This window comes from Saimiri boliviensis, chromosome 15 (assembly GCF_048565385.1).
Source record: "Saimiri boliviensis isolate mSaiBol1 chromosome 15, mSaiBol1.pri, whole genome shotgun sequence".
NCBI classification, from domain to species: Eukaryota; Metazoa; Chordata; class Mammalia; order Primates; family Cebidae; genus Saimiri; species Saimiri boliviensis.
Genome location: NC_133463.1, coordinates 78,947,257 through 78,960,830, shown reverse-complemented (window position 1 = coordinate 78,960,830; position 13,574 = coordinate 78,947,257).

Genomic DNA, 13,574 nt, shown 5'->3' with positions numbered 1-13,574 from the left:
TAATCTATGCAAATCACATTGCAAATCACAGTGAAACATAAAGAGAGCATGAACAGGAAAAAGAAGGAAGAAGAGAAGGGGGAAGGAGGAGACGCTCACAATGAGGCAAGCATCATGCTCTTCAGCGCTGCAGTCATTTCAAGGCATCCAGGGTGGATCTGCATCCTCATCCCCTCAGTTGTTGACAGGATTCAATTCCCCAGAGCAAGAGCCTCTTCTCCTCGCTGGCCATAAAACAGCTCACAGTAAGGTAACTTGGCTTCATCAGAACAATCGAAACCTTGGAAGTGACGTCAATTCTATGTGTTAGAAGCAGTCGCTAAGGTCCAGCCCATGCTCAGGTGAGGGGATTAAACAAGGGTATGAGTACAAGGAGGCAGGCATCGTTGAGAACTATTGTGGAAGAGCCAATCACATTCAGTTATGATCCTCGACAGACACACCTAGGCTCTACCCCCTCCTCAGTTTCTCCTCCCCTAGAGGAGACATGACATCTCTGACTCCTGAGTTTGGGGAACAGGAACTGAGACATATAGACGAGCTCCTCCTTTGTCTCTTCCTCTTTGGGATCCACCGTCTGTGGAGAGCTAGCTTTGCCTGCTACTGCCATGCTGACAGCTTAGCAGGAAAGGCTCTGTCTCTTCTGGGAGAAAGTTCTTCTTTTCTAGAGCCACTGGGGACAAGTCTGTCATTCTGGGTTCAGAATTAGGCAGCCCTCTGTGGCCATGCACCACATGTCACAATCCAAAATAAAGCCTTGACTTTATCCAAAATAAAGCTGGCATTTTTTAAAATCACTATTGGCCTGGCAATTTTGGTTTTCTCAACTGGTTTAGAACTCAGGAAAGAAAGAAAGAAAGAAAGGTACACCCTCAAAGACCAATGCCATCCTTGAAGGAGTTCACATTTGAAATATCACCGACTGTCCAGGGCTGGATTGATGGACATGTGACCTATGTAGTAGGCAAGCAGGAGCCCCAAGCTTGGTTTCATGCTGTTGGCATCTTGAAATTCTTAATGATTTTTGAACAGGAAGTTCCATGTTTTCATTTTGCACAGCTACCAAATTATCTAACCAACACTGAACCTGAGTTTGATCCCGCTTTTGCCACTAGCCACTAGGTCTCAGGCAGGTGGCCATCCCCTGCAGCTTTCTCACCTGCATAAAAGGGCTGCAAAGATATTAAAAATGGTGTCTAATCCTAGGGTGAATGAGATCTCAAGTGAGACATTATAAGGGAGATGAGCTGTGCAGTTTACAAAACTGTACCCAAATGTCTAATCTTTAATGAATGAATTAGTCACTTCGTATGTTACCAATGTGCCCTTGCCCCAGGAAGATCCTGACTGAAACAGCTGAACCAAGATGGCAGGAGGAAGGGACAGGAAAGCCAGTGTCATTCCGGAGTCAAATCACCAGTCTGAGATTTCACAACCAATGCCACTGGCAAGCAGAGGGTCGAAGGCAGGGAAGTCTGCTCGGCAGGCAAAGGCCTACCCTGTGATTCTGTGAGCAGCTCCCATAATGCACTGCTGTGGGGCCACCTAGCAACCTCCAGGGCTCCAAGGCTGTGATGGCACAGGACATCTCCAGGGGACTCAGGCTTCAGGCAGTGATGTGCGAACACAGGAGAAAGAACTGGTACCCTGAATACTCATGTTTCAACCAAAGTGGAAATGTTTGCAGCCATCAAGCCATCAACCAATCACAACTTGTCTGCAAAAAAAAAAAAAAAAACAACACAATGTCAGTGTCTCATTAATATATCTCATTGAAAAATATCAAGGAGAGATGCTCTGTTTGCTACTTGTGTAATTTACTGCATTTCATGTTTAAATTGAAGTATCTAATTATACAATTATGAATCATCCTGATTCAAATAAAGTTCACCAAAATAATCTCCTTATGTAACATTATCTTCCAATATACCTGCTATCTTCATTTCATTATGTGCTTTTATTCTGCCAGAGTCTAAAGATCTAATTGTCTTTTTTAAGTGTCCCATTAAACCAAAATAACAATTCTGCCACAATAACCATCAGGTGATAGTATTGACTTGTATTACATTTTGAAATGTCATGCTTTTTTTAATGGTTGTTTTCTCAAGACAGTTTATAGCTTTTGCAATTAGGCAGCCTTGTAAAGCATGGTTTTAAATGATTTTAATGTTTCAAACCAGCTGAGCACTTCATACACCAATTTCCTTTGCCTTTTTTAACCTAATAATAATGCCTTTCATGTATCTTGGTTCTGTACAATTTACAAAGCACAATCACATTTGTTGTTTTATTTGATCGTACTTTCCAGAGGTTATGTGCTAAGAAAGGCATGAGGTCACCAACAGAATGGGGCTGCCAGAGACAAAGGGAAAAAAATGGGAATAATTTAATATATATTTTTAAAAGCATTAAAGTGGTCTTCTTGAGAAACACTAGCCCCCCGGTTTGACTTTTTGTTGTTTGTATTATGGCTGAGATGGCGACCATGCAGTGACATCTTCCAATTTGTAAGCATCTTTAAGCCCGCCAGCTTTTCAGGGAGCTGCTTAGGTACTGGGGGGAATCCTACGTGGGTGTCATAACAGAGATCAGAGCTGGGGGCTTCCAGCAGTCATTTAGTCCTCTGTTAGGTGCTAGTGTGCCTGTTAGGGTACTTGACTGCAAATAGCAGAGACTGACTTGGGCCAACATGAGTGTAAAATGAATTTATTGGCAGGATAGCTAGCCAGCTGCTCAGGGATGAAGAAATAGGCTGGAGAACCTGGCTCCCACAGCACCCGGGACCAAGCTGGGAAGCTGAGAACACAGCCAAGAGCTTGTCACAACGATAGTCTAATTAGAGTGCAGGCCCCAGGGCTGCCAGCCTTGGACACTGCTTGGGCTACTGGGCTTTGTTTTCTTTGTAGTTGAGATATAATTTATGTAGTGCTAAGGGCACTAATCTCATGTGCGCATCTCAAATACATCTGTACCTGTGGAACCACCACCCTGTTCAAAATATACGATATTTCTAACACCTCCAAGAACTTTCTTGTGCCCCCTCCCAGTTGGTACAGGATCCCCCTCAAGATGATGACTTTTCTGACTTCTATTACTACTGATTAGTTTTGTCTGTTGTTGAACTTCACATGGATAAACCATACAATATCTACTCTGTTTATACTCTTTTGTGCCTAGAGTTTCTCTCTCTTTCTCTCTCTCTCTCTCTCTCTCTCTCTCTCTCATTATATCTATGAGATTTCCATGTGGTTACCTGCAGTATTGTTCATTATTACTATTATTATTATTATTATTATTATTATTATTATGGCATAGCACTCTGTTGTATAATTTTACCAAAATGTTTTATCCATTCTCCTTTTTATGAACCTTTGAGTTATTTTTAGTTTTTGGTTTTGGTTATGACAGGTTATACTGCTATAAAAATGCCTGTACCTGTCTTTTGGTAGACATATGCACTAATTTTTCTAAAGTATAGCAATCCCGGTAGCAGTGTTGGGTCATAAGGTAGGTATATATTTTACTGTCATAGATTTTAGTCTATGCCATAGATTTTTTTGAAATGCTGGCAACCACTGTAGACAGTATTCCCTGTCCCTGTGTCTTTGCGCTGCTTGCTATACACGTGAAATCCTGGGAGCACTCAACTGGTCCAGACCAGATCTCTCGCCCCACCTAGTAGCCATGGAGCAAAGAAAGACTGACCTTGTCAGCTTCTGTAAGAGGAAGGGATGCTGACTTCCAGGAAGACTCACTACTTGCTTCTGGAATGTTCCTCCCAATCAAGGTAAGGCTCAGATATCCAGCATCAAAAAATTAGGCAAATGTCAACTGCAGCATATTAATCTTCAAGATTCTTGTTCTATTCATATATCACAATAGTCAATTGTCATTGACTATCTTCTTTTGATCTACTTTTAAAATATTAGATTTATATCATTTTATATCAGTATCATAAATAATATCACTGTCATAAGTAAAAGATGATTGTACAAAATGGAAATGAAACAATGAAGGCAGGTGGATTACTTGAGGCCAGAAGTTCAAGACCAGCTGGGCCAACATGGCAAAACCCTGTCTCTACTAAAAATACAAAAATTAGCTGGGCGTGGTGGTGCATGTCTATAATCCCAGCTACTCAGGAGGTTGAGGCAGGAGAATTGATTGAACCTGGGAAGCAGAGGTTACAGTGAGCCAAGATCAGGCCACTGCACTCCAACCTGGACGACAGAACAAGACTCCATCTCAAAAAACAAAAAGCAAAAACGGAACATTAAAAATGGGGGAAGCATTAGCAACAGTTTAAGAGGTCTTAACAATTTACTAATAGAAATTGGAGACTTTCTCTTTGAAATAAACAGAACTGTGGAGAGAATTAAAAGGGGGATGATTTTCTCGCTATGTGATTCTACTTTTTAACATCAACTTATTCTTGTGTGATGGGACTGCATTTCACATTCTGGGAATAGTCCAATATGAATTAAGGCCTTAAAAAGCTAATTGAGTTGCCCAAGAGCAGACAGCAAGATAATGGCTGAGACAGGCAGATCTTTAAGATGCATATTTTGTGTTGTTCATTTATTCATTCAACAAAGATTTAATGAAAATGTAAACAGTGCCAAGCATTGGGAAAAAACAGTTAGCAAGGGGGCTACAGTCTCTACCGACAAGTAGCTTGGAGTCTGGTCTTTTCTGCCTTAAAATAGAGTATCTCTCTAACCAGTAGCAAATACAGAAATGAGAAACAGAACCAGAGAACCATTAGACAAACATTTTTTTTTAATTTTCAGCTGAGTTTTTCAGCCACACTGTCATCTAGCCAGGGCTGGCTCTGAGTGCACACTCCTAGGAAGCTCCAGGCAGGAGAAAGCTCACTGGCCCACGTGCTGCTGAAATTCCTGCCATTTGTCATTTCTTCAGGTTGCTGGCATCACTAATAGCTGTGAAATGCAAATGTTTCTGGGAAGAGTTATGCATTATGTTTCCCTAAATTTGTATTGCCTTCTGACTGTATGAACTCTATTTTCAAGATATGATGAGAAGCCAGTCCTCATATCTTAATAAATTACAAATGAAGCACACACATATACACAAATCAAATATATGAATAATTACATTAAATGTAACAGAACTAAATATTCAAATTGAAAGATAAAAGATGGTCAGACTGGATTTTTTTTAAAAGCAACTACAAGCTGCTTATCAGACACACCTTAGAAATACAGAAAAATGTAAAATAGGGTAGATAAAAATATACAATGCAAACACTCACCAAAAGAAAGCCTGTATGGCTCTACGCATATCGGTAAATACAGGCTCTAGGTCAAGAAGCATTACAAGAAATAAAAAGGAACATTTCATAATGAAGAAAAGTTTAATCCACCAGGAATAAATAATAATTCTAAATTTATAAGCATCTAACAATATAGCCTCAAACAGACATATAAAGCTGAGGCAGGAGGATCACTTGAGCCCAGGAGTTGGAGGCTGTAGTGAGCTATGATTACACCACCGCACTCCAGCCTGGGCAACAGGTGAAACCCTGCCTGTCTCAAAATAAGTGAATAAATAAATGAATAATTTTTAAAAATAGTTGTACATATTTATGGGGCACATGTGATATTTTGATATATGCATATGATGTGTAATAATCACATCACGGTATTTAGAATATTCATCACCACAAACATATCTTTTCTTTGTGTTGGAATCATTTCAAATCTTTCAGCTGTTTTGAAATATACAATAAGTTATTGTTAAGTAAAGTCACCCGACTGTGGCATTGAATGCAAAAACTTATTCCTTCTCCCTATGTTTGGATCCATTAACCAAACTCTCTTCATCCTCATTCCCTCATGCCAGCCTCTGGTAACCATCATTCTACTCTCTAGTTTCATGAGATCAGCTTTTGTTTTCCCACATGAGAACATGGGAGATTGATCTTTCTGCACCTGGCTTATTTCACTTAATATAATGACTTCCAATTCTATCCATGTTTCTGCAAATGACAGAAGTTCATTCTTTTTTATGGCAGAATAATATTCCACTGTGTGTGTTTGTGTATATATATATCATATATATACACCACATTTTCTTTAGCCATCTTTTAATGGACGACCCTGCCGATTCCACAGCTTGGCTATTGTGAATAGTACTGCAGTAAACATGGAGATGTAGGTATTTCTTTGGTATGCTGATTTATTTTTCTTTGGATAAATACCGAGAAGTGGGATTGCTGGATCTTATGATCATTCTTTTTTAAGTTTTTTAAGAAACCTCTACTGTTTTCCATAATGATGGCACTAATTTACATGTCCACCAGTAGTGGATAAGAATTCCCTTTTCTCTGCATCCTCACCAGGCTTTATTGTATTTTGCCTTTTGACAGTAACCATTCTAACTGGAGTGCGATGATATCTCATTGTGGTTTTTATTTGCATTTCCTTGATGATTAGTGGTGTTGAGCATTTACACCAATTGGCCATCTGTGTGTCTTCTTTTGAGAAATGTCCATTCAGATCCTTTGCCCACTTTTAACAAGATTTAGGTTTTTTTGCTGTAGAGTTGTTTGAGTTCCTTGCATATTCTAGATAATAGTCCCTTGTCAGATGAATAGTTTGTAAATGTTTCCTGCCATTCTACAGGCTGTCTCTTTACTCCGTTGATTATTTCCTTTGCTGTGCAGAAGTTTTTTAGCTTAATAAAGTTTCTAGGATGGTTTTCCTAGAGGTGGTCCACATCAATCCACGATACTCACTACCTATTGAGCCTCAACTGAGTGCAACGGTAGTTGCTGGCAATAAGTAGTAAATCAGAGAAACTCCCTCTCCGCTTACATGAGGTACATAGTGTAATCACATTCACAGAAACATAAGGTAGAATGGTGGTTGCCAGGGGCTGAGGTGGGAGAATAAATGAGGAGTTGTTGTTTGATCGGTGCAGAGTTTCAAATTGGCACGACAAAAAAGTTCTGGGCCAGACATGGTGGTTCATGTCTGTAATCCCAGCACTTTGAAGGCAGGTGGCTCACCTAAGGTCAGGGGTTCAAGACCACCCTGACCCTGGCCAACATCCTGAAACCCCATCACTCAAAAAAAAAAAAAAAGAAGAAGAAAAAAACACAATTGTATTTTGTAAAATGCAGGAGGCTGAGGGAAGAGAATTGTCTGAACCCAGGAGGCAGAGATTGCAGTGAGCTGAGATCTCGCCACTGCACTCAAGCCTAGTCAACAAAACGAGACTCCATCTCAAAAAAAAAAAAAAAAAAAAAAAAAAAAAAAAAGGTTTTGGAGACAAATGTTAGTGATAGTTGCACAACGATTTTCTTTTCTTTCTTTCTTTTTTTTTTTTTTTTTTTTTGAGATGGTGTCTCGAACTGCTGCCCAGGCTGGAGTGCAATGGTGTGATCTCAGCTCACTACAACCTCTGCCTCCCAGGTTTATGAGATTCTCCTGTCTCAGCCTCCCGAGTAGCTGGGATTACCGGTGCACGCCACCACACCTGGCTAATTTTTGTTGGTCAGGCTGATCTTGAACTCCTGACCTCAGATGATCTGCCTGCCTCGGCCTCCCAAAGTGCTGGGATTACAGGCGTGACCCACGACACCCAGCTGCTAATTTTTATGTTTATTGTTTCCCCACCAGAATGTAAGCTCCACAAGGGCAGGGATTTTTGTCTTTTTTGTTTAATTTTGTTCACTGAGGTACTCCAAGCACCAACAACAGTGCCTATCATGCAGTTGATACTCAGTAAATATTTATTGGATGCATAAACTCGTGATGGGTACAGGAATGGATGGAATGCTTCTGTCACCTGCTTGCTGGGTACCACTTTCCACTTAGTGATCATTGGAGGCACCATGGAAGTCCATTCTACAGATGAGTAAAGTGAGGCATGGATAGGAGTAATACTTTTTCCATGGTTCAAAGAAAAGCCTAGGTTCAGAGACCACATACAGAGAAAATACTAAATCTAACAGGAAAGGAAAATCAACTTTCAGTGTCAGAAAAATAAGAGATTCACCTGCTTATCTTTTTTTAGCATTTGCCCTGAAGGACAAACTTGTTCAATGTACAATTAAGAAAACAATCAACTTCATGTTTTCCAGCAATATCACAGCTGGATTTCATCAATCTTTTCCTAACTGAAACATAGTTGGTAGATAATGGAAAGGGACAGCAAAAGATTGGGGTGAAGTGTGAGTAATAGGTTGGATGAACTGCTTATTAGAGGTTTATCACAAAATATAATTTCTCAATCACTTAAAAAAAGATCTGTGGTTTCCAGATAAATACCATGAAGGTGATGAGTTTTGCTAGGAAAGAAATTTTTTTTCTTTCATTTCCTGGGGATCGCAGGAGATTGGGATTTATTCCTGGTTTTAACATTTTAACATGAATCTCCTGTTGGGTTTCAGCCTTATCATCTGAACAGAATGGGGAGGGAGGAGGATACGGGAAATGTGCTAGATGACCTCCCAGGAGACAGTCACATTTTTTTTGCTTAGCTTGTGTGTTAGACATCAAAAATGGCAAATAATTCTGAAGATGCTTCTAGTCATACTTTACATACTATGTTTTGATTTAGGGGTGACTGATAACAGGAGAGGAAAGATGGCCAGGTGCAGTGGGCTCATGCCTGTAATCCTAGCATTTTGGGAGGCCAAGGCGGGTGGATCATGAGGTCAGGAGTTCCAAACCAGCCTGGCTAATACAGTGAAACCCTTCCTCTACTAAAAACACAAAAATTAGCTGGGCGTGATGGTGCACGCCTGTAATTGCAGCTACTCAGGAGGCTGAGGCAGGAGAATTGCTTGAACCCGGGAGGCGGAGGTTGCAGTGAGCTGAGATTGCACCCTGGCCTGGGCAACAATGCGAGACTCCATCTCATAAATAAATAAATAAAGGGAAGAGGAGCCCCCTGAAGCGTTCCTTGTGGCCATCCCTGCAGAAGAGTGACTGCCTGGCTGCAGAAGAGACTCTGTAAGACAAAAGTGAAAACAGAACCACTGAGGGCCCCGTGACAGAGGTTGCTAGAGTGGAAGAAGAGCTGCAGGGGCTCAGTGGTGTCTGTGAGACACCATTGAGATGCTGTGTTCTTGTTCTTGTGACAGAACCAGGTACCTGGAGGGAGGGCTTCAATGGCAGCCCACGGTCACAAAGAGGCTGGAGTACATGAACCTTAGAAGTTTGTTTAGAACCCACAGGAGACCCCTTAGGAGATCCCCGAAATAACTGGCTCAGGTCCTGCAGGGAGGGAGGTCACATCCTTCTCAGGCAAGTAAGGACAACCAGCCTGTGAAATTTGAGTCATGCCTGTAAATGGGGTGACAGCCAGAGATGTTCTGGCTTCATATGCAAATTAGTTAACTTTTCAGACAAATTAATGGAAAGATTAAAACAATGGAAATGGCTCAGTGGCTGCTCACTGTGTACTATAGTTAGAGATCTCAGACAAATTGAAGTCTTAAGTACATCGGTTTGATTTCACTTTCAGCTGACGTATATAAAGCATGTGGTTAAACAAACAGACTTTGAGTTATAGTCAAGTTTAAAAACATAATGGATATTTGGATTCATTTCAGGAGTCAGCACATCGGGGTCCACGTAGTGGAAATAATAATCCTGCCCTTCTCTGCACTGGTCAGATGCCATCTGGAGAATTTATTTACTTCCGAGGGCCACGTTTCAAGAGGACATGAATCAACTCTCATGGGGTCAGGCAAGGGCAGGAGGTTAGGGGAATGGATCTAGAAGTCTGTTATATGAGCAACAAGATCTGGGAGACACTTGGAGAGGATCGTCAAAGCTGTTCGAATGTTTGAAAAGATGCTGTGTGGAAAAGGGATTGGACTTGTCCTGCGTTATTCCAGCAGGTAGGATCTGAACAATAGAGCATTATAAGCCAGGAGCCTTGGCTCTATTTAAGAAACCACCTTCAGGCCGGGCTCGGTGGCTCCCACCTATAATCCTAGCACTTTGGGAGGTTGAGGCGGGTGAATCACCTGAGGTCAGGAGTTTGAGACCAACCTGGCCAACATGGTGAAATCTCATCTCTATTAAAAACACAAAAAAAATTAGCCAGGCATGGTGGCATGTGCCTGTTAATCACAGTTACTCAGGAGGTTGAGGGAGGAGAATCTATTGCACCTGAGAGGCTGAGGTTCCAATGAGCTGAGATGGTGCCACTGCATGCCAGCCTGGGCGACAGAGCAAGACTTCATGAAAAAAAGAAGAAAAGAAAGAAAGGGAAGTGGGGGGGAAGGGAGGAGGGAAGGAGGGAAGGAGGAAAGGAGGGAAGGAAGGAAGAAAGGAAAGAAGGAGGGAGGGAGGGAGGGAAGGAGGGAAGCAAGGAAGGAAAGAGAGAGGGAGGGAGGGAAGGAAGGAAGGAAGGAAGGAAGGAAAAAAAAGAGAAGAGAAAAGAAAAAGAAAAACTTTCTATCTGGTTTCTTCTCCCAAGGAGGCTGACATGAGCTGAGGGCTGAGTCCTGGGTCTGCCTGGGGCAGGGTCCATAAGCTATGGGAAGCTGAGGACAGAGACAGCCACTGGGGCAGAGCTACACCAAGTCTGCAAGTGAGAACAATGCAGAGACCACGACAGGACCAGAGCAGAAAACGGGAGAGCGGCCAAGCCTCAGGAGCCAGGCAGAGTCGGCCGGGAGCCAGCCGCTGGCCTGCCCTCACTGACTGGCACCCATTAGTGGCTCACGGAATACATGCAGAGCCATTATCTTAAAGAATCCAAGTTATAATCAAGTTCATGAGCTTGTCTCTGGCAAACTCATGTGTCAGGAAACATCCCAAGCCTGGAGGCATGCAGTAACTGTCTGGTGGCCAGCTATATTTTCAGCAGTTCAACTTTTAAAAACATTTTTAATTGTGGTAAAAGACGCATAACATAAAATTGACCATCTTCACCATATTTAAATGTATTTAAAAGTCGTGGTATGAAGGACATTCATATTGTTATGCAACCATTACCACATCCAGAATTATTTGCATCTTGCAAAACTCTGTACCCCTTAAACCACCTTATTCCCATTCTTCCCAGCTCCTGGCAACCACCATTCTACTTTCTGTCTCTGAGTTTGACTGCTCTAAGTACCTCACATAAGTGGAATCATAGAGTATTTATCTTTTCTTGTGACTGGCTTTTTTCACTTAGCATAATGTTCTCCAGGGTCATCTCTACAGAGGTATGTGTTAGAATGTCCTTCCTTTTTAAGGCTGATAATACAGCATTGTGTGTACATACCACATTTTGTTTATTCATTCATCCCTCAATGAACCCCTTGGGTTCATCGGGTCAATTTTGCACTAAGCCCTCCAGTAAGCACTGAAGTTAATATGATGAATATGACCCTCAAGGACCTGACAATCTACTTGGAGTGGGAGAAAGGGCTGGAGAGGGGAGTGGCAGTGAAGAAAATATGTATACCAGTTTTAATAATGTATTTTGAATAACACTATGGTTTTTTACCCCTTCCATCTCTGCAAGATATATTGCGTTCACAATGAAGGAAGACATCAGTTCTGGGGGTAGTGCAGAGGGAGGTGTATGAATTTTTTTTTTTTTAAAGAAGGCAGGTGTCAGGCCGGGTGTGGTGGCTCAGGCCTATAATCCAAGCACTTTGGAGGCCAAGGCGGGCGGATCACCTGAGGTTGGTAGTTCAAGACCAGCCTGACCAATATGGTGAAACCCCATCTTTAAAAAAAAAAAAAGAAGGCAGGTGTCTGAGCTGATGAGATCAATAATGCTAGAAAACCTTCTTTGCAAAACTTGAATCTGACTGCCTGGCAGCCCAGTGGTACTCAAAAGCTGGATCGGTTGCTGGACCTAACTCTTTGGGACAGCTCTCAAAAACATTGATCGCAAGAATTCTGATTCAGAATCTAGGGTGGAGGACAGGAGTCTATATTTTTTATTTCTTCTGTAGAGATAGGGTCTTGCTATGTTACTCAGGCTGGTCTTGAACTCTTGGCCTCAAGCAATCCTCCCAACTCGGCCTCTCAAAGTGCTGGGATTATAGGCCTAAGCCACTGAGCCTGGCAGAGAGTCAATACTTAAAAGAGCCTATCCTGGTTATTTTGATGACAAATAAGCTTGGCAGGCACTGGGGAAACACTGAAGGTTATAAGGAGAGGTTTGCATTTTAGATACGCTGTGGCTGGGGCAAGGATGTGATGAAGTTAAAAAAAAACCTCAAGGTAGAAAAACCAGTTCCAGCCTGTTAGTGCAATATTCCACGGGCTGGAAATGCTGAAGACGGGCGTGTGTGGTGTGTTCATCTTTCCATTCATTCAGCTTTGCACCTACTGTTTGTTACCTGGACTACAGCACCCTGAAAAATCCCTTCCATGTCTCAGATCCTATATTCTATCGATCAGTAAAAAGAAAAAAAAAAGTCTCAGCCAACAGAATATGGCAGAAATGAGGTTGTGAAAGTTCTGAGCCGGAGGGTATAGAAGGCCTAGCAAGCTCCTCTTTTGCTTCTCTCAGAACCCTGCTGCTGTATCAACAAACCTGGTCTAACCTGCTGGAAGATTAGCAATCACGGAAAACAGAGATACACCGTTTCAGCTGACCTGGGAGTTGACCACAAGTGTATAAATGAACCCAGTTTAGATCAGGTAAAAGCAACCCATCTGATTCTACCCAAATCACCACCAATCCACAGAATGAAGGGCTGGGTAGTTGTTTAAGCCACTTAGTTTGGGGATAGTCTGTTATTCAGCAAAAACTGATACGCTCCATTCATTCAAACATCAGCTATGCACCTACTGTTTGTTACCTGGACTAGAGCACCCTGAAAAATCCCTTCCATCTCTAAGGTTCTGTATTCTATTGATCCTTTTTTAAAAAGGCCCAAGCCAATAGAATATGGCAGAAAATAGGTTGGTCATTTGGTAGAAATGATAACTCCCTTTGGTTCTAGAGCCTTTACACATGTTCTTAGTTCTAGACACATGTTGGTTCTTTACACATGCTGTTGGTTTGGTTCTAGAGCCTTTACACGTGCTGGTCCCTGTTCAAGAAACACTCTTCCTTCTTTCTTTGCCTAGTTAACTCCTAATTACCACAGCTCAGAAAAGTTTTTCCTGATCTTCGTTAATTTCCCTCTATTTTAGGATCCTATTGTAATTTTACCCCTCTGGTAGCACCACAGTAATTATAATTTTATATTTATTTGTATGTATGATTTGGTTAAGATCTTTCTTCCCACTGAGACTATAAACTTCCTGAGTCCGGAGAGAGTGTCTGTTGTGTTGACCATGACATTCCAGCACCTTGTACAGTTCCTTGCACGTAGTTGGTGCTCACTGTTTATTGAATGAAAGGCAACAATATTGCCTTGGACGAAACAGAGCTTTGGGGATTCTTCTTTAAAATAATGACCCTCACAGCAGTTCGCTCCTCCCCACTATTATAGAAATTAAAAATGAATACAAGTCACTGTATAAGAATGTGTTTTATAATTTTTAAAGGACTGTACATTGTTAGTTCTTGATTGTTAGTGTTGTTATTCTGAGGCAGCAACAGCTGGCTTTAGGGGAATCCTTTCCCTTCCTCATTCC